Here is a 26,056-nt window from a genome sequence, read left to right as displayed (position 1 = left end):
ACAATAATTCTGTAGCTTATAAACTATTTATTATACTGAGGTACCAGCTATATTTTACATCCTGAGAATAGCTTTATCTCAATAACAGTTTGACACCAAGTAAATTACTTTATTTTAACATGGAAGTTCTCTAAAGCTGATAAATATTTTATAGTTTGCCTTTTTGACCTTTTTGAAAAGCAGCCTTTGCCTCTGTTGATGACCACTTTTCTCATACTGAATCTCTTCACTGAATCCATCACTGTCATACTGAATCTCTCCTCTCTAGGTTTTCATAACATGTTTCTCTGCTGATTTTCATCCTAATTGGCTGACCATTCTTTTTTAATTTCCTTTGCTGACTCTTCATCCATATGACCCATTTCTATTAACCGTGGATATCTCCAAGGTTCTATCCTGATTGCTCATCTCTTTCCCTCTCTCTATACCTTGGTGATTGTGTTAACTCCCATGGGTTTGATTTTCTTTCTCTATCCAGATAATTCCAAGATTTGTATATCTATCCTTAATTTCTAATTCTAATTTTGCTAATTCAATTTTGAATATCTTGAATTGCTTGCTCTAGAGACATCTAAAACGTGAGGTGTCCAAAATAGAACTAGTTCTCTTTATCTGAAAAATGTCCTTTCCACCTTCCCTTTTATAGACCACATATTACCTCCATCCTACCAGTCACACAGGCTAAAAACCTCATGGTGTCACCTATTTCTCATTCTCATGCAACCCACATATTTATTAGCTTGTAGGGAAAAAAATCTTGTCATTTCTGCTTTCACAATACCTCTTATATATAAGGTATTTTATATATATCCTAGTCTCTTTATTCACAGAACTGCCCTTTTGTAGTTACTCCTCTTCTTGGTCACTTTTTATCTGTTTACCTTATTTCACTTCCTCAAGTTTCTCTCCCTTCCTCAATAAGCTCCAGTGGCTCCCTGCTACCTCTGGAATCATACATAGTCTTTTCATAGCCTTCTGTTTAAAGCCCTTTACAACCTAGCTCCTGCCAATATTTCTAGTTTTCTTAATATTTTATTCACAGCCTGCATTATGTGATCTAACTACATTGGTCCATTATTTGATGTTGCCTTTACACAACATTCCATTTCTCAATTCTTTGCTTTTGAACTGGCTGTATGCCATAAATGCTTTCTTCTCTTCTATCCATGCTCTTGCTTCCCTTTTTTTTTTTTTTGGTCAAGACTCAGCTTGCATCTAATAAAGGCAAAAGACTGATCTTGCTCTCAAGGAGATGTAATGGGGAAAAACACCATTACCAACTATATACAAGTAAATTATAGAGCAAAAAATTGAATATAGTCAACAAAAGAAAAGAATCACCACTGAGGGGAATAAGAAAAAGGTTTCTTACAAAAAGGCAAAGCTTTATCTGACGTTTGGAGGTTGCCAGGAAAACTAGGAGGTGGAGATGAGGAGGTAGGGCATGGAGATCAGTCAGTAGAAATTTTCAGAGGGAGGGGATTAAATGCTTAGTGTTAGAGAGAGCAAAAAAAAACAACATTGTGACTAGATTACAGAGTAAATGGAAGAGACTAAGGTGTAAGAAAATTGCAAAGGTAGTAAGGGGCCAGGTTATATTGGGCTAAAGCCAAAGAGAAAATATTGTATTCGATCTAGAGCTGATCAGAGGGTAATGGGTGGTGACATGGTCAGACTTACTCCCCAGGAGATCAAATAGACAGTGACATTGGATGGAAGGTGAACTGGAGTGGAAAGAGACAAGCAGTAGAGAGGCCAACCAGCAAATTATGGCAGTAGTCTAGGTTGAGGTAAGGAGGGCCTACACTTAGGTGGTGTCAGGGTTTGAGAAATGAACCATACAAAGATAGAAATGACAATACCTGGCAACAGTTTAGATATGGGATGGTGAGAAAGAATGAGGAATAAGTTTTAAGAACAGGCAACTGGGTGAAAGATGATATCATTAACATTGTTAGAGAAGGTTAGGAAGAGGAGGAAAGAGTTTCAGAGGGAAGATGAAGAGTTTTGGACGTGTGGAATTAAAGATGTTTGTAAAGCATCCAGTTTGAAATGTATAATAGGAAGTTGTGGGGTGTGGGTCTAGTGGTTGAGAGGTTATAGGACTGGAAAAATTAACCCCAAGAATCATTTCCAGATAATATTTGGATACATGGCCCTGATAAGGTTCCTAAGTGAAATAGTATTTATAGAGAAGACAGGGTCCATCACAGCTTCAGAGAACACCCACAATTAGCAGATGTGTCTGATAGTTAATAGGAGTCCCAGATGTAGTAGTCATGAAAGCCTATGGAACAGGAAAGTATCAAGGAGAAGACATTGATCTACAGTGTCATAGGCTACAAAGAGGTCAAGAAGGGTAAGGATTGAGGAAAATACGTTAGATTTGGCAATTAAGATATCATTGGTAACTTTGGGAGAACTGTTTCACTTAAATGAGTTTTGGAATACAGATTACAGAGAATAACAGGAGTGAAAGGAAAGAAAATGGAGGAACTAAGTATAAAGAATTTCCACAAAAGGGAGACAGGACTAGAACTAAAAAGGATGGATGGATTTTAGATAAAGGCATTTTGTGGATGGAGGAAATGGCAAAGGGTTTGTTGTCAGTAAAGAAGCAACCAGGTAGTCATTAAATTGGTAGAGTTTGGAGATAGATGAAAGAATGGGAATCACTAAGGGGATAATCTGCAGGATAAGCTGGGATGGAATGATATTACTTATGTGTATGTTTAAGTGGTTTGCCTTGGCAAGGGGAAGGACCACCTCTTCACCTGAAAGGAAATAAAGGGGAGGAAATGGTAACTTAATTATGTGAATTGGGGAAGAGAGTAGAGGGAACTCACAGCAAATGGCCTTAAGTTTTTCATAAATATATATGAGGTAAGAGTCTCAGCTGAGAATGAGAGACAAGATTGTTATGGAAGGCTTGAGGTTAGATGAGAAAGTTTGGGAAATTTATTGTGCTGGTAAAAATAGTAAATTGAAGGGGTTTGAAATCTGCAATGCTTTGCTGCAGTGAGGGCTCAGTTGTGATTATGTATTAAAAATTTGTAGTGAATCCAGTCAGCATAACTTTGTGATTTTCTCCAAATTCATTCAGTAATAGGTGAGTAGGAGTGAATGGTAGGTGGTAAGAATATTTTAGGCCTGAGGCCTAACAGGGTAAGATCAGGCAACTAAGATAAGGGTTTAAGGGATTCTAGAGAAGAGGACAGTATTGAGTTGAACTGGTTTATTAAGCATTTAAGAGTGGAAAAGTAGGAAAATATAAGTCTGTGCAACTCCTTGGAAAAAAGTAAGAGGTAGCAGAAGTAATATCGAGGATGGAGAAAGGGTTTTTTAGCATTGCAAGGGAGGACAATAAGGCATAATGGCAACAGGTTTGTCATCAGATAAAGCAATTTCAGAGTTTATGAGCATGCAAGTGGCACATTTGTGGGTGAGGGTAAGATCAAAGTTATGACTGTCCTTGTGTATAGCTGAGCAAGAGGAAGAGATCATAGGAAATGAATAAGTAGAACTGACAAGTTAGATTATTTGAAAATAACTTCATAGATATCCAAATTCCATTTATGAGCACAGGAATTTGGGAGGAGATATGCTTTAAGGTAGGCCTTGAAGTCATTGAGAAAGGATTGGGAGTGCCTTCTTTCTGGAGTTTGGTAGACAGTGGCCACCAGAACCTTGTGGGAATGGTGGTTAAAGGGAGATCCAGGAAGTGGCAATGAAGTTACAAGTAATGTTTCAACTCTCCTGCCACAACCAATGACGCTGGATGAATGAGTGAAAGTGTAGCTAGTAAGAGCCAGGTCTCAGTGTATGAAAGAAGATGGAAGAATCAAAGGAATAAATTTAAAATGGAATTTTGTTAGCTATGGAGCAGACATTTCAGAGAGCATAGTGGTTACAGATAGTTTTCCAGTGAAACATTGCAGGGATTAGATTGAAGAGGTTGTATGAGAGAGTGATCAGTGGAGGAAAAAGAACAGGGTTTGAAAAATTGTAGGGAGAATTATTGGAATGGGTATGGATTGATGGGTCTGTTGCATGTTAATCTTTGAAGAATGAGTTCAAGTAGGTTATCATCATCCATAATTCATAATTCAGCCTAGGGCTGCAGTAATTGTTCAGTAAGTTCTTGTTGATTAATTGAAGGTTATCCTTCTTGCGGTAAATGCTTGACATTAAGAGCTTCATGTGATTTTTTTTTTCAGCAGCTAGGTGGTGTAGTGAATAGAGTTGAGACTGAAATCAGAAGACCTGAGTTCAAATTTGGCTTCATGTACTTGCTGGGTGAACCTGGGCAAGTCACTTAATCTTTTTGCCTCAGTTTCCTCATCCATAAAACGGTTATAATAATTAACGGTACTACATCTCAGGGTTGTTAGAAAGAGCAAACAAGATAATTAGCAAGTTCTTAGCATAGTCACTGGCACATAGTAAGTACTATAAATGTTAGCAAGGAAGAGAGATTTCTTTTGTTTCTTTCTGTATGACTTCAGTTTACCTTTCTTGGACCTTATTTTCTTCATATCTACTATACAGAAATTTAATTAAAAGATTTCTAGTCCCTTTCAGTTCTAAATATATCATTGTGTTATTCTATATACTATTTGCATGATTGGATGAATATTTAAGCTTGCATGGAATGCAAATAATTTCAAAAAAATTCTTATTCTTTTTTTTTTTTTAAACCCATACCATCTGTCTTGGAATTAATATTGTCTATTGGTTCCAAGGCAGAAGAGTGATAAGAGCTAGGCAATGGGGGTCAAGTGACTTGCCCAGGGTCACACAGCTAGAAGTGTTTGAGGCCAGATTTGAACATAGGATTTCCCATCTCTAGACCTGGATCTCAATCAAGAAATTCTTATTCTTAAATGAAGGAACTTCTGGCCTTTTTGAGCCTTGTCTCAAATTTTTCAATGTCTCCCTTGAACCAATTAACTCCTCATTACTTAAACCTATGGAGGATAGTTTGGTACTTGTTGAGTCATAGTGGATGTTAAGACATACTAGAGTTGAAGAAGATGAACCTTCTCTGTGGGAAATAAATAAATGAGACATTGGGCAGGATGAAGATAAGTATTAATTATTTATAAGTTCCAGATAGCTCTAAAATGTTTGTTTTTTATGGAAAATTCTCTCAGTTAATTGCTTCCAAAGCTATATTAACTGTATTTTCTTTTATATGTATTGCATATGATTGATCTTTTTAATTCCACAGGTCCTTTTTTCTGTAGTCAGATTGAAGTAGCATGGTTTCTGGGTTCTGTTGCTAAGAGCATGGATTCTGCTAGCCATTTGTCATCATGAATAGTGTTTGTGAGACATTCTAAATTATCAGTAAGCAAAGAAAACTGAAACCATTTCTGCTATGGGAAGCTTAATTTTACTGTGTGAATAGGAGATACACCAATTTTTAAACATAAGATGAATTGAACAAGAAGAGAGAAAGCTGTCATCTTAAGAGATCTGGGAATTGTTTGAAGTGCCTGAGCTTCATATTAAATGAACATAAGGTAAGGGTAGTTGAAGTTAAGGAAGGAATTCCTAGAATTCTGGTATCCTTAGAATATGACAAAGCAGTATTCTAGGAATAACATTGCTTGCCTTTGTGAATGCTTGGCTTCAGTTCAGGAATCAGCTAGTCATTCATTTTTAGCTATAATATAGTTATGTAAAGGGGAATAATGTAAAGTAATGCTGAAGTCATGTTGGAAATAGACCGGAGAAGGCTTTAAATACTATGGTGAAAAGGTTGTGTTTTTGGTACAATATCTAAAATTTTAATTACTGAAAACTTGGAAGATAGGTAAATTTTGATAATATGCAGAAATAACTAGATTCTCATGTAGACAGCTTTTCTCTTTGTATTGTTTAATATGCTAATTTTATAGTAAGTTAAGCATTTGGGAAAATGGAATTACTTCTTTTTATTGCTTAAATGTGTGAAATGTTTATCTTTGGTCTGCCATTTTCAGAAGCTCTTGTTGCCTCATACCAATCTGCCAACCTTTATTCTTTTCCAAGTTACTGTTTCCTATGGCTAATGTAGTTGCTGTACTAAAATTTGTTTTCTTGTTTTCATTTGGTTCATTTGAAGATTGCCAGGTAAACAAGCTATCTAATACTAATTTTTCTCATAATTCCTATTTTTAAGGCCTATTGCCATGAAACTTTTCTTAGTTAACTTTATCTACCATCATAATACTATCAATAATTTGCATATATACATATAAGTTGATTTTGTTTTAATTTGGTTGGAATTAGAGGGAGGATGGGGTATGTTTATATTAATGTTCTATCCTTGATATAGACTGAGTGGGCTTTTAATAAGTACTGAGCTGCTAACTATTACAGTTTCTTAGAGCTCTGCTTCTTTTTTCTCTATTCACAGTTAGTATCTTATATATTAGAAATTAGCAACTCATTTAAAACTATCATTCTATATTTTTGTCTTGAATCATGTTGCCCATCTTTACCCCTTGATGAACCAATTCAACTCTACCCTATCTTTACCTCAGCCCCTTGCTTACCCTACTAATTCTTGCCTTACTCCTATCTTCGATTACCTTGATTATAATTCACCTGCTTCTGCATAAAGATGGAGAAAATCGGGGAAAAAGTGCTGACTATATTCACTGCCGTTTTGATATATTCACTCACCACAGTGGCATTTCCAAATCTTTTTCATATCCCTTTAAGCCCTACACAGGTCCCTTTCTGGTCCCTTTCCCTGCACTTTCTTAGATGAATTGTTTGCCAGGTTTTTACTTTAAAACTTGAGGCCATTCACTGAAAGGTCCCTTTTCTATTTTTCCCCTTACATCACTAAGATCCTTCCCTCCACTATCCTCTTTTTTGTTTGCTCTTTCTTCTAGCCTACATCTCTACTTTGGACTTCACAATAGTGCAAGTCTCTATACACTTTCAGAGGAGAGGTCTGGCCTCAGCTTATGCCCTTTAACATCCTTCTGTTTGGTTTCATAGCTCTAGCTGAAGGACAGGCAAGCTCTCATTGCTTCCAGATTTGTGTCATTTGGGGTGAGAAGTTTGTTCATTGCTTTCCTAGTCTGAGATCTGTAAGTTTCTGATCCAGGTTTGAGTACTGACTTTTATCTGATTGAATCAACTGTTGCCTGACAGCCACTGCTAGACTGCTGGAAGGCTCTGCAAGTTAAGCAATTGGGATGCTGTGCTCTGTTTTGGGATTAGATGCACTCCTCCAGCTATAGTAAGTGTCCTCAATTTATTCTGCGCTCAGTTTACAGCTCAAGTCAACACTCATCATTGTTCCTCTTCATCCTTAATCCATGATCTAGAATTAGATAGTGGATGACATAACTGCCAGATGGTGGAACCTTTCCTGCATCCCGCATTCAGTCAGGGATCTCCAAAATTTTCTTTGTTCCCTGACCTTCCTGCCCTTGAGCCTTCCTCTCTCCCACTCTTGGCTACAATGTCTTCAGGCCTTAGCTGCCCTAGACTGGAAAAATAGCTCATTGTGACTTCTTAGCTTTACTGATCAGAATTTGGTCTAGTTTATTCTCTAGATCTTTGTAGAGGACAAGTAGGAGACTGAACTTTATTTGATGTCTCTCACTTCTGCCATCTTGACTCCTCTTCTGCCATCCCCATCCCCATTCTCTCACATACTTAGAATATCTCCCTTTATATTTTTTTGTTTCCTTGATACTTACAAATACTTCTATATTTTTCCTCATTCTCAGAGTATTTTCCCTTGATCTTCCATCCCTGCTATATGACATCCTATATCAATTTCCCCTTTTGTGACTAAAATTTCTTTTTAGTATATATAAACATAGACACATTGATGCATTATTAGTGGAGATATGAACTGGCACAAGATTTCTAGAAAAAAATTGGTATTATGCAAATACTTTGTTGTCTCCCAGGACCATCTTTGGCCTTTTTTTAATATCCCTCACACTTATTGTGGGGCCTGGCACATAGTAGGCACTTAATAAATCTTTATTGACGGAGTAACCTATCTCATGTCCAGAACATTGCAACATCTTTACAGTTGTAACTTTGAGTCATGGCCTTCATTACCTCAAGCCTGAACTTAGGGACTTCAGGTTTGTTCCTAATCTAGTTCATCCTTCATTCATCAGTTTGTTTTTCCAAAAGCACCATTTTGGCCACATCTTTCCTTCCTTCTCAGTAATCTTCCTTGGCTCATTTTTATCCCCTTGAAGGAATATAAAGTCTTTGACTAATTTTTTAAGTTCACCATAACCCATCTCCTTCCTACTGTTCCAGTTTTATTACTTCTTAGTTCTCTTTATATACTCTGCATCTAGTGATACTGGCCTCTTTACTGTTTCTTGGCACTAAAGTATTTACTTCATTTTACTGTGTTTTCTTTTTTCTCTTTTTCTCTTTGTGTTTTCTTTATGTGGTGGTTGGTGTTTGTTCCTACTTTGGAGTAGTCCCAGAAGTATGCATAGTTATGCAAAACAAATTTCCTCAATTGTTCATTGAAAAGTATATAACCTACACTGTCTTCTGAATCCATCATCTTTCTCTTTTGGGTTTTTTTTCTTGGTCCTGTGGAATTGTAAAAGGTTGTTATGTTAATCATTTTTGTAAAAACAGAACAAAAAATCAGTGTAGATTAATACATTGAATATGTCAGAAAACGTGTGATGCAATAGGTTGGGAGTATCTTTTCTTAGGAGCCTTTCTAACTGTGTAATTTTTACTGCTTATTTATGTGTGATTAGGAGTTAGGTGGCTCAGTGAATAATAACCAGGCCAGGAGATGGGAGGTCCTGAGTTCAAATCTGGTCTCCTTGTATGACCCCAGGCAAGTCATTTATCCCCCACCCACCCTCCACCTCCCAATGCCTCACCCTTATTGATCTTTTTCAAAATCACTGCTATAAATATTTTGGTATGGATTTGTGCATGCCTTGCCCTTGTGCGCCTTCTCCGCGCGCTGCCCCCCCCCCCCCCCCCGCCGCCGCCCCCCATCATGCTTTTGCTTTATTGGTTTACTCTTCATCTTCACCTCTTCACCTTCATCTTCACCTGGCTTCCCTGAAGTCCTAAAATTCTGTCTTCTGGAAGTTTTTCCCCAATCCTCATAATCTTAATTGTCTTCCTCTGAGACTACTTGTTATTCATTTTGTTTGTATATAATTGATGGGATGCTGTTTTCCTTATTAAAATGTGACCTTGAGAGCAAGGAGTCTTTTTTACCTTTTTATATCCTCAGTATTTACCAGAGTACATAGTAACATAGTTGGTGACATAGTAACATAAATGCTCGTTGAGTTTTGTTCACTTAAGGTAAATATGATAAAACATAAATTTAGGAAGAAGGTTGGTTTAGATATGGGAGACATGGCTTATTAGGCTTCTGGTATTTATGGAAACTTGAATTTACAAAATGCTTTACAGATTGTTGGTTTGGTTTTCCTTTAGTTATGTAGATGAGGACTTTGCCCTTCAGCTGGTATATTTTGACCTTGGTCTTAGAGGGTCAAAGGTGTGACCTGAATCTGAGTCTATCTCAACCCCACCCAAAGCATTTTACAACTTTGAGCAATATTGATAAATATACATATTACTTTCTAAATGAATAGTATTATTTATGATTATAGAACACCTGATGCCTAGCTCTCATACCTACAAATTATAGAAGTCTTCAGTTTTCCTGGTTGAAATGAATAATAACTGCTTACTCCTTCAATATAGTCTAGGCACTTGTCACGGCATGTAGATAGAATCATCTTAAGTATCATTCATTCTTCATATGACAAGTCAGTATATCTTATTAGGAGCCCTGATTTAAACTTAAGGTATTTCTGTCACTTTTTAAAGAAGTAGCAGATTTCAGACTTTAGTATTATCTGATTTGACTACATTTTGGATGATTCAGGTTACAGTAAAATTTAATCCATATCCAGATTATGAAATGGAACTAATTTTTTAAAAAATGATTATATCCCCTATAATTATTTATAACTTCATTTGGATTTTGTGTTGGAGAGCAACAACCATTTGAGAATTCATTTAGCTATTATTCTAATGCCATCTCTGAAATTCAATTCATTAAGATCAGTAAAAAATTCATCAGGAGTGAGTATCCTGCCCACAATGAGTATCACTTCTTTTAGAACCAACTAGATAGCTGTCTTTGCATAACTCATCAGAAAAGATGTTAGTTTTTATTGTTCATTTGAGAATAATGAATCTTCCCTCAGTTCAATTTCTGAAGGATTTTTGAAAATTCTGCCTAATATTATGGAATAAAAACAAATAAATAGATAATTATATACACTATATTTTGAGATGAAGCATTGCCAAACTAGTGTATATATTTAGTTGTCCAGAAGCATAGTCTTGAAAGTAGCCCACAGTTTTAAGAGGTGGAGATGATGAAGGGGTGGATTCCAAGTGTAGGAGTTAGTCAGTTCAAAAGAATGAGTGAGTGACTGGATTCCCTACAGTAAGTAGATTAGACATTTCCCCCTTAATTTAGTTTATTAAAATGGTTTAATTCAGAAATTAACAAGTAAGTTTAGCATTTCTATATACATGATAGAAAAGAAAAAAGATTTTCCTTAAACTGTATGTCTTTTTAATATCTTCACTCTATTGCCATCTAAACTGTCTAGTTTATGCTTTTTCTCTGGATTTTCTTTTGTTCTCTTTTGTACTTAAAAAAAAAAAATGCCAACAGGTAGTCTTTGTACTTTGATATAAATAGAGAGACCTAATCCTTAGGTAGGAGGGTGGCGAAAAATATGATTGATATGTTAATTTGGCAACTTTTATTCATCACATGTAAATTTTAGCACTTTTAAATAGTTTAGGGATTAGAAAATTAAAACAGTGAAGAAACTATATAAACTAGCATTAACTAGCATTTTCTCATTAACTTAGCATAAAAGGATGTTTTTTTTAACCTGAACTAAGATTGTTAGCTGTATAGAAAAAGTTCCAGGAATGTGTTAGTAATGGCATCATTTGCAGAACTTCAATGACTCATATAAAATCAGAGGCCAACATATGCTTTATAGTTATTAATAACACAATAACATGGGTTCAGTTAATATGATTTATCTAAGATTTCCCCTCTCCCTTGAGAAAGTATTAATTCTTATCTTCCTTTATAGAATTCCTTACATAAATTCTAGTAACTTCAAAGTCGATTTACACAGCTATTGCCTCTTGAGTATTCATGTATCTTCTCAGCATGCCATTTCCTCATAATTAATTGAGAGATTAGTTCTAGTTTGGAGTATGTCCATCTGATACTGAGGGAAACTTTTTTAAAACAATGTCATTTGTATGACCAAAAGTGTAATTTATTAACAATTTAGGTGTTGTATTGTTACTTTTGCATAACTACTTCTGTACCCCCTTCCTTGTTAAAAAAATATATCAAAGGATGTATCATAGGCCAAGGAAGATAGGAATGAAATACTCAAATAGTAGTTCTCATTTATATAGTGCTTTAAGATGTATAATCTTATTTAGATTATCTACTTTGATTGTCACACCAGACTTGTGAGATAAAGGTGCTATTAATATATTGCCTACATTTTATAGATGTGGAAACTTCAGGGTGAGATAAGTCAAGTGAGTTGCCCAAAGTCACACTGCTCATATGTAAAGATTGGCACTCAGGTCATCTTGCCTCCCAAGTGCTTCCCTGTACTCTATTCATTGGGTTCTGTAGCTGTCTCCATTAAAGAAATGAAAATTATATTAAAATTATAAAAAATATATTATATTATATTATAACAAAATATATATTAGTACTTCCCTAAGGAAACTTAAATATTTGGAAAAGTAAGTTTGCAATTCCAATGAATTCCAATGAGGGGAAAAAATCCTTGCTGTATTCTAACCATTAACAAAAAAGTGACTATTATTAAACTACTAACCCAGAAATCCTTAAGACATGACTTGTAGACCCAACTCTGTCTTTCATTAGCTGTATTATTTATAGGCAAATTACTTAACCCTTTAAAATTGTGCTTTTATTCATTTTTCTAGGACTTATTGGAAAGATGTGATCCTACATTCCACCCACATCCCCCCTCCATATTAAATCTAAATTTGCCTCTCTGCATCTTCTTCATTATTCAGCTCTTTGAGAACAAACATAACAAATCTAATCCTTTCTTTACATAACAATATTTGTTTAAAGAAGGTTTTTCTCTTTTCTCTTTACTCCAAGTTAAACATTCTCTTTTCTCCAAGTTAAACATTCTCAGTTCCTTTTTATCTGATCCTTATATGACACACTCATGGACCTTTTCTATCTAATGATCTTCATCTGGGCACTCTTTAGTATCTTTCGTAAATATTGTACCCCAAACTGAGCCTAATACTCTACATAAAAGGTCTGAAGTATTAAACTATAGCCTAATATGGAGGAAAAAAACAAAAGAAGCCTGTTGTGACTACTCTCCCCTTCCCCCCCCCCCTTAGCATTTGACTAATGAATATTTATTTATTGCTTGGTTTATAAAATGTCAATCTTAAGAGAAATTTTTAAAATTCACAAATTGCCTGGTATCGTTACTTCAGTTTCTAGGTCTACATCTTAGCTTAAGAGCTTCTTCTGAAAGAAAATGACCATATAACACTATTTAGAGACTTTTGGAAGTCTAACATTCTTGTGAAAACATTGTTTCATTCAGCAATTATTACTAATATAATGGGAGTACTACTTCTTAAGATAAACTACTAATTAGCTTGTTTGAAGTATAAGACTTTAAAAATGCTTAAAAAGAAAAACAACCCCCACCACCCCAGAAAATAGATTTTACTGTCAGACATAATTGTGGGTTATCTTAATATAGATCTCTCCTCTAGGATGCATCACAGCTACACCACTTAGCAATGCAACAGTGTTTCACCCATTCTCTTCCATACCAAAATTTGAACTATAAAAGGAAGCTTGGGTAATAAAACAAACCATAATAATAATAGCAAAAGTTAACAACACTGTTATAATGAACACTTGAATCTTTTCCCTCCTCACCCTTCCCCCCCTCCCCTTAGAATCAGTACTGTGTAATTAATCAAAGCAATTTCACATTGGTCAAGTCCAAAAACATATGTCTCGTTCTGTACCTAAAATCCAACACCTCAAAGAAATGGGGTGAAATGCTTTTTACTTACATCATCATAATATTGTTATACACTTGTTCATTTGTGTCTGATTCTACCTTGACTCCGTGAAAATTCCATGGCAAAGATTTCTTGGCAAAGATGTTGGAATAGTTTGCTCTTTACTTCTTCAATGTGTCCCCATTTTATAGATGAGAAGTTGAGGCATGTTACATGACTTGCTCATGTGAGGTCATACAGTTAAGTGTCTGAGGCCAGATTTGAACTTAGATATTCCTGGTTTGAAGCTCTATCCCCATTTGATTGATATCTCCTTAGGTTTCATTAAAAAAATTATTAGAAACACTTTTGAATCCTGTTAGTAATTTTCCTTTTTTAGGTGGTGGGGGTGGGTATGGGCCTTTTACAGGTGTATCAAAGGTTACCTGATCCAGACCTTGATTCCATAACCTAAGCCTTTACTGTATAACCCCAAGATAGCTTTTCTACCTACTGTGATAGTCATCACTCTTTAGCAGAAGTCTTTGTTTTTTCCGTAGGCCTTCTATTTGTACAACACATTTAACTAAGGACATTAGAGCATGATATCAGGATGGATCAGGAATTAACAAATGAAACCAAGAATGTGCAGTCTGATCAAGTTGAGAATTGGGAGATTTTTTGAAACCTAGAAAGGAGGAGGAGGATCCTTAAAAGCCAAGCGGGTTGTTAGCAGTGCCAACAGATTACTGATAATAGACATAAGATATGAACATTTAAGGAGGGACCATTGCCAATTAGAAATAATTGTTTCAGTGATAGTGATTGTATCAGATGGAAGCCAGTATAATTATGTTACTTGTATTTCCCTTCCCCCATTTCTAGGTTGCATATATGTATACTGTATGAGGCATATATTAGTATATAGAGACTTATAGTATATAGAGATGTATAGAGACTCATGGCATATATTAATACATATTTATTTTAAAAGTTTCATTTAATTGTAGGCTAGAAGACTGATTCCTATCATTATTAATAATTATGTTTTGATTGCTGTACATTGTGTAGTTCGTGAACAAGGAAATTATCTTTTGAGAATATATATTTTGTAGACTGTGATAATCCATAATTTTCTCTCTGATAAGGGTGAAAGCAAGTGAATGCTATTTCATGAAAGATTATTGGACACTTCAGTGACACTTGATTAAAATTTGTTATAAAAGTTATTGTGTTAGCCTTACATTTGCATAGATTTCTTTTTTATTTTTCATGAATCAACTTAAGAGCAATACTCTGATTAGCATTTAATTATTAATACTTGTTTAAGAAAATTGAATAAAACATTTCCTATTCTTTGTACTTAACAATTGAATCAAATTCTCCCATTGTTAAAGTTGAACTTTAGTCCCTAAAATGTTTACTTCCACTCAGAAAATAACCATAATGATCTGAATTAATAGAATTTTCAAAGGAACCCAATATTAATCTGAGGAGTATAGCTAATCTTAGGACTATATACCTCAATTTGGGTTCTCCTACATAAAAGAAAGCAATGTGTCCTTAAGGGTACAAAACCTTTATAACTGGGGAAAAGTGCTATGTATATATATATATGTGTGTGCGTGTGTGTGTGTGTGTGTGTATATATATATATGTATATATATATGTATATATTTTTTTAAACCCTTACCTTCTGTCTTGGAGTCAATACTGTGTATTGGCTCCAAGGCAGAAGAATAGTAAGGGCTAGGCAATGGGGGTCAAGTGACTTGCCCAGGGTCACACAGCTGGGAAGTGTCTGAGGTCAGATTTGAACCTAGGACCTCCCGTCTCTAGGCCTGGCTCTCAATGCACTGAGCTACCCAGCTGCCCCCTCTATGTATATATTAGGTATTATTTTTCTTTATGGGCATAAATATTAGATTTAATAAATTGGGCTAATTTATAAATTATCTTTGATCTTTTTGATTGAAATAAGTTTCTGAAACACATAAAAGCATAAAAACATAAAAAACAAAACAGACATAAACAGAACATTACAGTAAAATTTTTTCATTTAAAAACTTTATTCAGAAAACAGTACTCATTGTTTTAATCTCATCTGTATTGTTATATTTCCTCCATTTTAAAGTACATAGAAGTAGTGGTTCACAGAGATTTTTGAGGGGAACATTAAGTGCGATGATTTATATTTGTACATTAAAAATTCACATCTAAGTATGAATCCAACCTGATTTTCCAGATACTTAATATCTTTTTTCTTTGTTTTGCAGTTTTCTCTTGTACCTTGATACAAACTTACAGATCTTTCATACTGTGTACTGAATCAGGTAAGTTAAGGAAAATGCTGTGTTACAATATTAAATTTTTAATGAAGTGAATTTTTAATTTTTTAATTAGATATTACTTTTGAACAAAAATGAAACATGAAAATACTAAATGCTGTTCCTAAAGCCTGTATATTAATTTTATTTTTCTTATATTTTTGCAACTACTTAATTTTAGGGTAGAAGATTTCTACCCAATTTTATTTTGTAAGTTTCATTTTAGAGCAAATATATATTATATGTTGGACTTACATTTGACTATATAGTATGCCACTGAGTATTATGATTTTCTATTAAAATTTTTAATTGTCAGATTTTTCCCCTTTATAGAAACCACTAGATTGATAGAAATTATTATGAAATTAGGTGAATAAATAAGGTAGAGAAAAGGTAGTTGAATTTCACTAGATTTTGAATCAGAATATTTATACTTGAATCTAGACCTGACTTTATACTATCATACTATTATTATGTTGGTTAAGTCTTAATCTTTCTGTATTTGTTTCTTCGTTTATAAAATGATGGGTTAATTAGCTAATAGAATGAAACCTAGGACGTAGACTTAAGGTCCATCCAGAAAAGAGGCATACTCTTTAGGGAGAAAAACCATTGACTGATAATGAGGAACCTTGTGTTTAAGGTCCAATTCTATTACTTAATAGTGAAATCTTTGGTTAGCTAAGCGACTATGGAAATTAATTTCTCTTAGCTATAGTTTACTCATTTGTCAAAAAGAGGAAACTTCTGTAGGTCCCTGTCTGTTGTTCCCCCAAGTAGTTTGGCTTTTGATCAAGGAAATGGCATAAAAACAAGATTAAGGTCTTTGATAATCAAACTTTAGAAACTGTGCATATATAACTTAAGTTAGCTTTTATTATGTTTGTACCCATGATACCCTGGAAACTTAAAAGGTAGTTGTATACTTTTGATTGTATGTTCTAGAGATAGCAGGAAAGGCTACCTGTAGTCTTAATCTTTGGTGAGAGATCCCCTTCTCAGAAAAGAAATAGACTGCATACCAAGAGATGATGTAAAAGGAATACATGCAGGAAACACCCCCCACCCCTCCTTTTGGGAGGAAGTTGCAAGAAGAGAGAGAATTTTGTCTTTATCTTTTTTGTCGTTTTAAAAAAATTCAGTGATACTTTTATTTTCTCAATAAGATAAAGTCTTTCCTACCTTTGTTAAGAAGTGGTAAGCAATTTGATCTGGATCATATGTGTATTGTCATACAATACATATTTACATATTAGTCATATTGTGAGCACACACTGGTACAATAGTAAACCCCAAAATAAAAGCATAAGTACATTGATGTGAACAATAGTATGCTTTGATCAGTATCCTTCTGCTTTTTTTGTTATTCTTGAGCAGATTAGTTGCTGTAAGAAAGAATGGCTAAATTTTCTTGTGCAGCTTGAATTCTCATCTGATTCTCAATTTTGAAAAGAGAGTCCTAAATTAGATTCTTTTAAAGTCGAATGGAAGAAAAATTTGGAATGGGCATGTTTGTATCTTCTGAAAATAATTCTATATTAGATACATTTGTGATGTTTGTACAATAAGAATTACTGAATTTGGTAGGCAATTTGACTAGAAATCATACTTTCTGAGTGTGTGCTACTACCATCCTCAATACATTTGTTGTTAGGGAATAAAGCTAATTTAATATTTGTTAGGGGGAGAGGGTATTATTAGAAAGATAAATCAATTGGATATATATATATATATATATATATATATATATATATTTAAAATTTTATTTAGTCAGTTTAGAACATTATTCCTTGGTTACAAGAATTATATTCTTTCCATTTCTCCCCCCCCACCCGTTCCCATAGCCGACATGCAATTCCACTTATGTTTACATGTGCCCTTTATCAGAACCTATTTCCATGTTGTTGACGTTTGAACTGGGATGATGACAAGGATGAGTCTACAACTGGAGAGAATTATAATTCAGTAAATTCCATAGTCAAATGTTTGTGACATCCGAATTATTTGCTATTTTCATTTATTTTCCATTAGCTTAAATGCTAGAAGTTGAGCATATGGAACATATTTGAGTCTCTGAAATAGAAGTAGCATAGATATATTGAAAAAGAGATTGTATTTTTTAAAAAGTTTTAAGACATTCACATCTGGGGAGAATATCACAGGCTGTCCAGTTCACTCTATGTCAGGGGTCCCCAAACTACAGCCCGTGGGCCACATGCTGTCCCCATTTATCTAGCCCCAACTGCACTTCCGGAAGTACGTACTGTATGTGAGCAACACCTTGCTTTGTGGTGCCATCACATACAGTGCTCCTCTCATTGACCAGCAATGAAAGACGTGCCCCTTCCAGAAGTGCACTGGTGACATAATCCTTTGCGTGGCATATTGTTCTGAGAGTAACTAAAGGAGAACAAGGTGTCCTGCAAAGGATTATGTGGATGCACAATGGAAGACATCAGCATGGTGAACAGGATCTGATGGAGGGGATTCTGCACTGTGTATATTGCTATCTGGTATAGTGGTGGCCATGATGGGCCTGTGTAAGGTGTGACACGGGCCCATCAAAGCTAATGCTGCAGCCTTTGTTATCCCAGACAGCAGTATACAGATTTGTTCATAGTTTTTTGTTTTTTTTTTTTTTAAACCCTTACCTTCCGTCTTGGAGTCAATACTGTGTATTGGCTCCAAGGCAGAAGAGTGGTAAGGGTAGGCAAGGGGGTCAAGTGACTTGCCCAGGGTCACACAGCTGGGAAGTGTCTGAGGCCAGATTTGAACCTAGGACCTCCCGTCTCTAGGGCTAGCTCTCAATTCACTGAGCTACCCAGCTGCCCCCTTTCATAGTTTTTTTAATAGTCCATCCCTCCAACAGTCTGAGGGACAGTGAACTGGCCTATGTGTAAAAAGTTTGGGGACCCCTGCTCTATGCCATAATAGGTCTCCCTTTCAAGCTCAATATCCCCAGTTTCCTTTATGTGTTCCAGTACCACAATTTTCTTCTTTCGGATATTATTTTTATTAATATCTTCCTTAACACATTACTTATAAATGAACCCAATATTTTAGATATAGGAAACAGTAAAGGAGGACTGTCATTACTTATTCCTGTAAACTATTTCTCTCTTGATTTAGCTTAGATTACATTAGCTTTCTTGATTATTTATATTGGTACTTTTTTCACCTAAACTATACCAATGTTTTCCTCATCATGTATTTAGGAAGATGATTTTTTAAACACGCGTGCGTGTGTGTGTGTGTGTGTGTGTGTGTGTGTGTGTGTGTGTGTGTGTGTGTGTGTGTGTAATTATTCATCTTTACCAAATTCCATTATATTAAAATAACCCATTTGACTATCTGTATGGTGGCAAACCTATGGTACTGTGCCAGAGAGGGCACGTAGAGCTGCTGTCACCACAGCACAGAATTTGTGGAAGTTTATTACTAGAGAGCCGGAGGGACTCTGGACTCTGCACCGGACATGCCCAAGAACATCATTCACCCCTCTAAAAGATTCAACATCATTGGTTTAGAACTTTAAGATCTTTTTGAATAATGACTCAAAATTCCAATTTATTAGTTATCCATTCCAGGTTATTGTATGAGAAAATTTTTTATAAGTAAGCCTTTAAAAGTTTTAAATGGTATAAAGGCAAACACAAATCCCAAATACCCTTTCCCATAATTTACTTCCAATTTGTCATTAAGTTGTTAGTGGTTACCGTTGAGTCTGGCCATTTAACCAGTTCCAAATCTTCCTAATTGTATTTTCATCTAGTCCAAATCTCATCTTTCCCAGAAGATTATTAGATAATATTGCTAAAATCTACGTTAAATTATGTGTATACAACATTTTTCCTTTTAATAGAGAAATAAGATTAGGCAGCCTAAATTCAGAAACATATTCTTCTCAAAATATCAACTTCTAGTTTGTGATAAATCCCAAGGGAGCATGTTATCTTCTGGAGAAAAACTTGAAAGGTATTAGAGTTATTTTCTTATTGACTGGATGAAAGCATATGGTAAAAATAAGACTCTGAATATGCATTTTTTCCACAATAGATTTTTATAACAATAGGTTGCTTTATGCCTTCTTGGACCCTATTGAAACGTATTTCTATTACTTGTTGTTTGACATAAACTATATTCACCCCAATTCGATATCCATTCTCTCACTAAAGAAAATTGTTTTCTTGCCTCATGATTGCCTCAAAATTATTATAAATTGGGTCTTTGTACCAAAGGGAGTTGTGGGTAAAAGTTATGTTGATAACTATTACCAAGTGCTGCTATTAATATCTAAGAGAAGCCAGATCTACTTTTCTTGATTTTAGTTGCTATTATTTGCCTAACAAATTATAAGCTTTTTGAGGACAGATTTTTTTTTTAGATTTCTTTTTTATTTATCCTTGTCACAATTTGTCCTATTATAGATTATTAATAATTCCTTTCTTTGATTGTATTGTATTTATTTCTGTTAGTACTACTCTAGTGTTCCTATTTCATCATCTTTAAATAGCTAGGATTACAACCTGACTGACCCATACTCTTTAAAAGTCATTCATTCATTCATTCATCCATATATATTCGCCCATTCATTTATTTATTTATTTTCTAGAATTTTCCCATAGTTACATAATTCATATTGTAAGAATGGCAAGGGGGATCTTGGCAGAACCTGTGTTTTGATGGACAGGCACAGAGGTGGCAGTTTGGAGACCAAAGATACACTATGTTTTTTCCCTCTCCACCCCCAACCCCCCACCATAGTGAATGAGCAAATTCCATTGGCCTTTATGTGTGTCATTGATCAAGACCTATTTTTATATTATTGATATTTGCAAAAGAGTGATTTTTTTTAGAGGCTACATCCCCAATCATATCCCCATCGACCCATGTGATCAAGCAGTTATTTTTCTTCTCTGTTTCTACTCCCACACTTCTTTCTCTGCATGTGGATAGTGTTTTTTCTAATAAGTCCCTCAGAATTGTCCTGGGTCATTGTTATTGCTGCTAGTAGAGAAGTCCATTACATTCAATTGTGCCACAGTGTATCAGTCTCTGTGTACAATGTTCTCCTGGTTCTGCTCCTTTCACTCTGCATCAATTCCTGGAGGTCTTTCCAGTTCACATGGAATTCTTCCAGTTTATTATTCCTTTTAGCTCAGTAGTATTCCATCACCAACATATATCACAATTTGCTTAGCCATTCCCCAATCAGAGGGCATCCCCCCATTTTCCAATTTTTGGCCACCACAAAGAGCAAGGCTATAAATATTTTTGTACAAGTCTTTTTCCTTATTATCTCTTTGAGATATAAACACAGGAGTGGTATGGCTGGATCATAGGGTATAGTTCCAAATTGCCCTCCAGAATGGTTGGACTAATTCACAACTCTCCCAGCAATGTATTAATGTCCCAATGAACAGTGAAATGAGTATAACCAAGAGAACATTGTGCACAGCTACAGATTTAATACTTGAAGATTAAATTGTGATTGTTAACTCCAGAGAATGAAATGAAAAGTAAAAAATCATAGAAAACATAATCGATATATACACACCTGTCTCCTTCATAAGGACTTCTATGGTACAAGGAGGGATGGGAGGGTCCGAGACACTTATAAATAAATTCTTTTAATTAAAAATTTTTTTCAGCTGTGCTACAAATACAAATTAATTAACTTTTGGGGCATATTTAGTACTATTTTCCTTCATCTATTCTATATTCCAGCCAGTCAGCACTACTTTTCCATCCTGTATTCTTTTTCTGTCTTTACACACATTCAGTGAACATTTGAATAGCACAGAAAACTGAGAAACTTATTAGATATTCGTTTTGTATCAGATAGGTACATCATGGCATGGTAGAAAGGAGGCTGGCATGGCATTGAGCATAGAAGACCTGGGTTAACTAATACCTACTAGTTTTGTAAGCTAGTTCCTTAACATAACCCCTTAAGGACTCGGGAAATTATTTAGTTGGGCAACTCTCCTGGATATTAAGGAAAGTGTATATCTTGCTTCTCCTCCCTAGTTTAGTTAATTGCGACAGTACCTTCATCAGGTTATTAGTATTCTGTCTCATTCTTGTCATTCAGTAACAAAAAGTGAATTTTCCTGGCCCCAAAGAATGATCTAATTTAGTATTATCAGAATGTCCTTTAATTAATTTTGTTTATATGCTAGGTACTCCACTTCCAGAGAAGGGAATATAAACTTTTTTTTTATAAGGTAGTTTGGACAGATTGTTTGGAAATTTTTTTCTCAGCTAGTATATGTATCTTCAGCTTTAGGAACTGAGATTTTTAAAAGATGAGGAAAGATGATGCATTAATGTTCTTTCAAAATTAGACCCACTTCTAATTTTGAATTATTCTAATATTGAATACTATGATGAATATTAGCTTGCTAATATAACCTGTAACCCATTTTTCTCATCTGTACAATATGAAGATTCCTAGAAAAGAGATTGAATGTTATGCTTCGTTCCAAAGTGTAGAACTAAAAATAAAATGGACATAACTTCTAAAGAAGAAACTTTCAGAGAATTATCTAAAAGTGCAGCAGGGCTATGTAGGGAAGTAGTGGGTTTCTCTCTTACTTTTAGGTCATTAAACAAAGTCTGTAATTTTACACTCTTCTAGACCTGGCACTCCATGATCCTAGGAGGAAAAAAAATTACATATAAATTGCTGATCTCTGTTGGTGGGAAGGTTTTCTACCTTGGAAATTTTACATGCCAACTAAATCACATATCTGTACCAAAAAAACCCAAAACCAAAGTAACAGCAACAGAAAAATAGCACTGTGAATGAGAAAAGTAAAAGCTTTCAAGGAGCTTGACTTCTATTAGTGGGATATAACACATACTTCAATATTTTAAAGTTCTGTAATTTTTGTAGATAAGGATATTTTCTTCTTTCACTACAGATTTCCAGATCCATTGTTATTTAATAGGTGGCACTCTCAACTTGGGATCAGTCTGTTAATGATTTACTTATCAATCTGTACCTTAGGTCCTTTTTATTCATTCGTTTGTTTGTTTGTTTACTAATTTATTGATTGATTGATTGATTGATTCATTTATTTATTTATTCATTCATTCACTTATTTATCTTCATTTATTTATTTGTTTATTTATTTTCAGTCCTTGCATCTCTGATAGGCAGTTTATCATTGCCAAGTTCAAAACTTTTCTTCCTTATAAAACAACTTGTAGCTTTCCTGCCAGAATCTGTGCTATGATAGCATAACCTTCAGGAACCCAGTGTTGTTCATACTGTTGACACCATAATGAGGTATCAGAATTCTAGATAGTGGTCATACTGTCTTCTGTGCCTCAAATAGAATCTCTTTTTTTGCCTCTCCCCATTAAAGTTTTAACCTTTTTCTCAGGGCTGAATTTTTGATGCCACCTTTTCCCTGATTATTCCTCCAACTTGCACTAGAAATTTATGTCCTTTTTCATATTTTTTATTATAATGTTTTTTCTTAATCTCACCATGGATGGATTTATCACAATCTTGCTTGTATTATTTAGGCATTGTTTACTGTGTGCCAGACTGTTGTGTTGGGAAATTATTTTTAAAAGACATAATATAGTGGAAAAACTCACATTGTAGTGGAAAAGAGAATGAAAATAAATGGGTGTGCATATATATATGCATAAATATAAAATAGTAATTATTGCTAGCTTTCATGTTCAGTTTTGAGTTTCTTAGAATACTTTACATGTTTTCTCATTTGATACACAGTAGTTGGAAATTAGCTGTATGTATTTCTTTAAAAAATCCTACCTTTTGTCTTAGAACTGATACTAAGTATTGCTTCTAAGTGGTTAGAGCCAGGCAATGGAGATTAAATGACTTTGAACCCAGGACCTTCCATTTCTAGGCCTGTCTCTCTACTCATAGCACCAATTAACAGTCTGCCCCAAGGCCTATGTTGTATTGATTTTTGTTTCTATGGTATTCATTTTTTTAAGCACTTCAAATTTGCTTTTTAATTGGATAATTTAATTGAATAATCATCTATTGAGGTTGTGCCCCATTGTGTGCTTTTATGCTTAGAAACTATTTATGTTTATGTGTAGTATAGTGGTAAATATGGCATATGCACATTGCAGAAATTCTGTGCCTTTTTTTGTTGTTATTGTTGGTTACTTGAATTCTCCATTTCTTGATAAAAGTCTAATTAATAGGTATTTCCTAATTCACATAAATGCAAACAACTTGACATCATGATTGACAGACTTTCTGCACTTTTTATAGGTTACCGTTTCCACATATTTGTTATCTATTTAGTTTAGATTATCTTTAAACTGATTCATTTTTGAAATTTGAAATTTTCTTTTGGAAATATTCACATTTTCCAATATGGAGAAGGGCAGTTGTTTGCTAAATGTTAGTCCTGTTAGCTTCAACAGAGTATACTTACAACCAAAACAGCAAGAAATTTCATACTAATGCCAATATTATATCCTTTCCCAACCTATTGTGTTTGGCATGTGATTGCCATTCTCTACTTTGTTATAAATATTAGACATGATAGGATGTGATAAGATCAATAATATTGCTTTAATTCTTTATTTCCTAATGAGATTTCGCCCAGTATGACGTTCATTGTTAGCTACAAACTCAGTGTTACTACAGCGAATACAGGGAGATACTCATAATTTCATGGCCCATGTCCAGTTAATCTAATTGTTATTTTAACTTGTCTTTCATATTAAGTTGTCTAAGTATTGACATATTTCATGAATGAATCATAGGAATTTATAGGCAAGAGAATGTGTTAGCTCTTTATTCACTTGACTTCTTGTTTCCTATTACATAAAATGTGGGCAGTGTATAGTATTTAATAATTGTTAAATGTAAAATTAAATTTAGAGTATGAATACTCATATTCTACTTGAAGTTAAATATATGTGAATATCAAGTATTTCAGTTTATGAAAGGATATTTTTGTGGCACTGAGGCCTTTTAGAGCTAAATGTTGCTGTCTAGAATAGCAAAACTATTTAATTTGAGTACTTTTTTAATATCAGAAGTTTCTTGTGTCAGCATGCAATTACTTGAATTTCACCAGCAGAAACTATATAAATGGAAATTATGCAATTGAATTGATGCAAGGTCCCTATTACAAAATCAGGTCACAATTTTGCTTTGCCTACTCAAGAAAGGCAAGATATTGGAATATCAGAATTGTGATAAGTCAAACTCAGTTGTTTGCAGATTTTGAGCTAGTGGACAGAATATTAGCACTAGAAAACTATTGCAACTGAGTTTTGGTCCCTTCTCTGCCACTAGTATTATTTGAAACTTTTCGGGAAAATCACTTAACTCTAAAACCTCAAATAATACTAGAAAGCAGCAATCACAACCATTTGGTACTGTTTAAAATTAGAAACATATACCAACCAATTAATCAAGAAGCATTTGTTAACTCTTCCTAGTACATCATACTTTGGCGCTGAGTATACAAAGACCAAAGAAAAACAGTCACTGCTCTTGAAGAGCCTACATGATAACATAAGAAACAGGAAAACTTTGTTCACCTCTAAAACTTAAATTACTGTGGGTGAGCAATTAAACCAGGGCCAAGGGGTGGCCAGCCCACACCCATATTGGAGTTAGCTTTTGAGACTTTTAGTCTTTTAGGTATTTAAAAAAAAAACAAACTGAACAAGGCTGCTTTCTAAAAAAAATAAGCCTTTATGATATTATTGGATTGGGAATTTAAGTTAATTTCGAGAGGCCAAAGAAAACAAATGAAAATTCAATTTTGTAGAATTCTGGGTGATGGAATAGTTATTTAATCCAGATTCTTAAGATCCTTCATTTTGATGGAAGTTTTATTATAGTTCAGAAATTGTTTTTTGTTACCTGTGGTAAAGGTAGAGAATAGAATGATTTTGAGCTTTTGTATTTCAAAATTGTTTCCTTCATAATAATTATTCATGCTTTTGCATTGTTAGAATAGAAGAGAAATACAATATCCCTTTGGGGTTAACTCAACATCTGTTGGACAAATTGGTTCACTGTCACATGTCTGTTATTAATATCCAACACAAGATACTGTTTTAGGAACCTAGAGGAATTTTAGTGCCTTTATTTTCTTTTTAAGTAATAAACTCTGGTGCATGTTAAATGTAACAACCCCCAAACTATTGGGATGGTTAATATTCCTATTGGTTTAGATTTTTAAAGTTTCTTATTATCTTTCTTGAACAGCAAAGGCTTTCCTTTCCTGACTTCTTCCCAATCTTTCATTTTTATTCTACTTCTGGATCATCATGGTCTAGATATTTCTTAAAAGATGTTGAGAAAAGCCATATTTAATGAACGGATATTTTTCCTTTTAAAATCAGGCATAGATATCTGTTTAGCAATATAAAATGTCAAAAACTCTTATTTGAATGTATTTATGTTGTCTATTCTCAGCATTTAGTTTTTCTGATCAAAAGAAGTGGGGAAAGATAGTTTTCCTCTCATTTGGAACAACTGAAGTGACTTTTAGCAGATGATTACTGTATTAGAAGCTTTTAAAAACAAACAAAAAAAAACTTCTCACCTTGCCCTTCTATATTAGCATCAATTTGAAGTCAGAAAAGTGTCATGCACTTGGTAATCA

At 34.4% G+C, this 26,056-nt stretch overlaps 1 protein-coding gene across 43 annotated transcripts in view; it reads left to right on the top strand.

The window, feature by feature from the left end:
* Positions 1-26,056, top strand: part of NCOA2 (nuclear receptor coactivator 2) — a 442,178-nt gene that overhangs the window by 243,927 nt on the left and 172,195 nt on the right. For all 43 annotated transcript variants that reach the window (XM_056824070.1, XM_056824092.1, XM_056824067.1 and 40 more), the window contains one exon: positions 15,378-15,434. The gene's annotated coding sequence lies outside the window, so the exon portion shown is untranslated. The remainder of the gene's footprint in view (positions 1-15,377; positions 15,435-26,056) is intronic.

This window comes from Monodelphis domestica, chromosome 3 (assembly GCF_027887165.1).
Source record: "Monodelphis domestica isolate mMonDom1 chromosome 3, mMonDom1.pri, whole genome shotgun sequence".
Classification (NCBI taxonomy): Eukaryota; Metazoa; Chordata; class Mammalia; order Didelphimorphia; family Didelphidae; genus Monodelphis; species Monodelphis domestica.
Note: the sequence above shows the minus strand (reverse complement) of the source record. Positions and strands in the feature narration are given on the sequence as shown.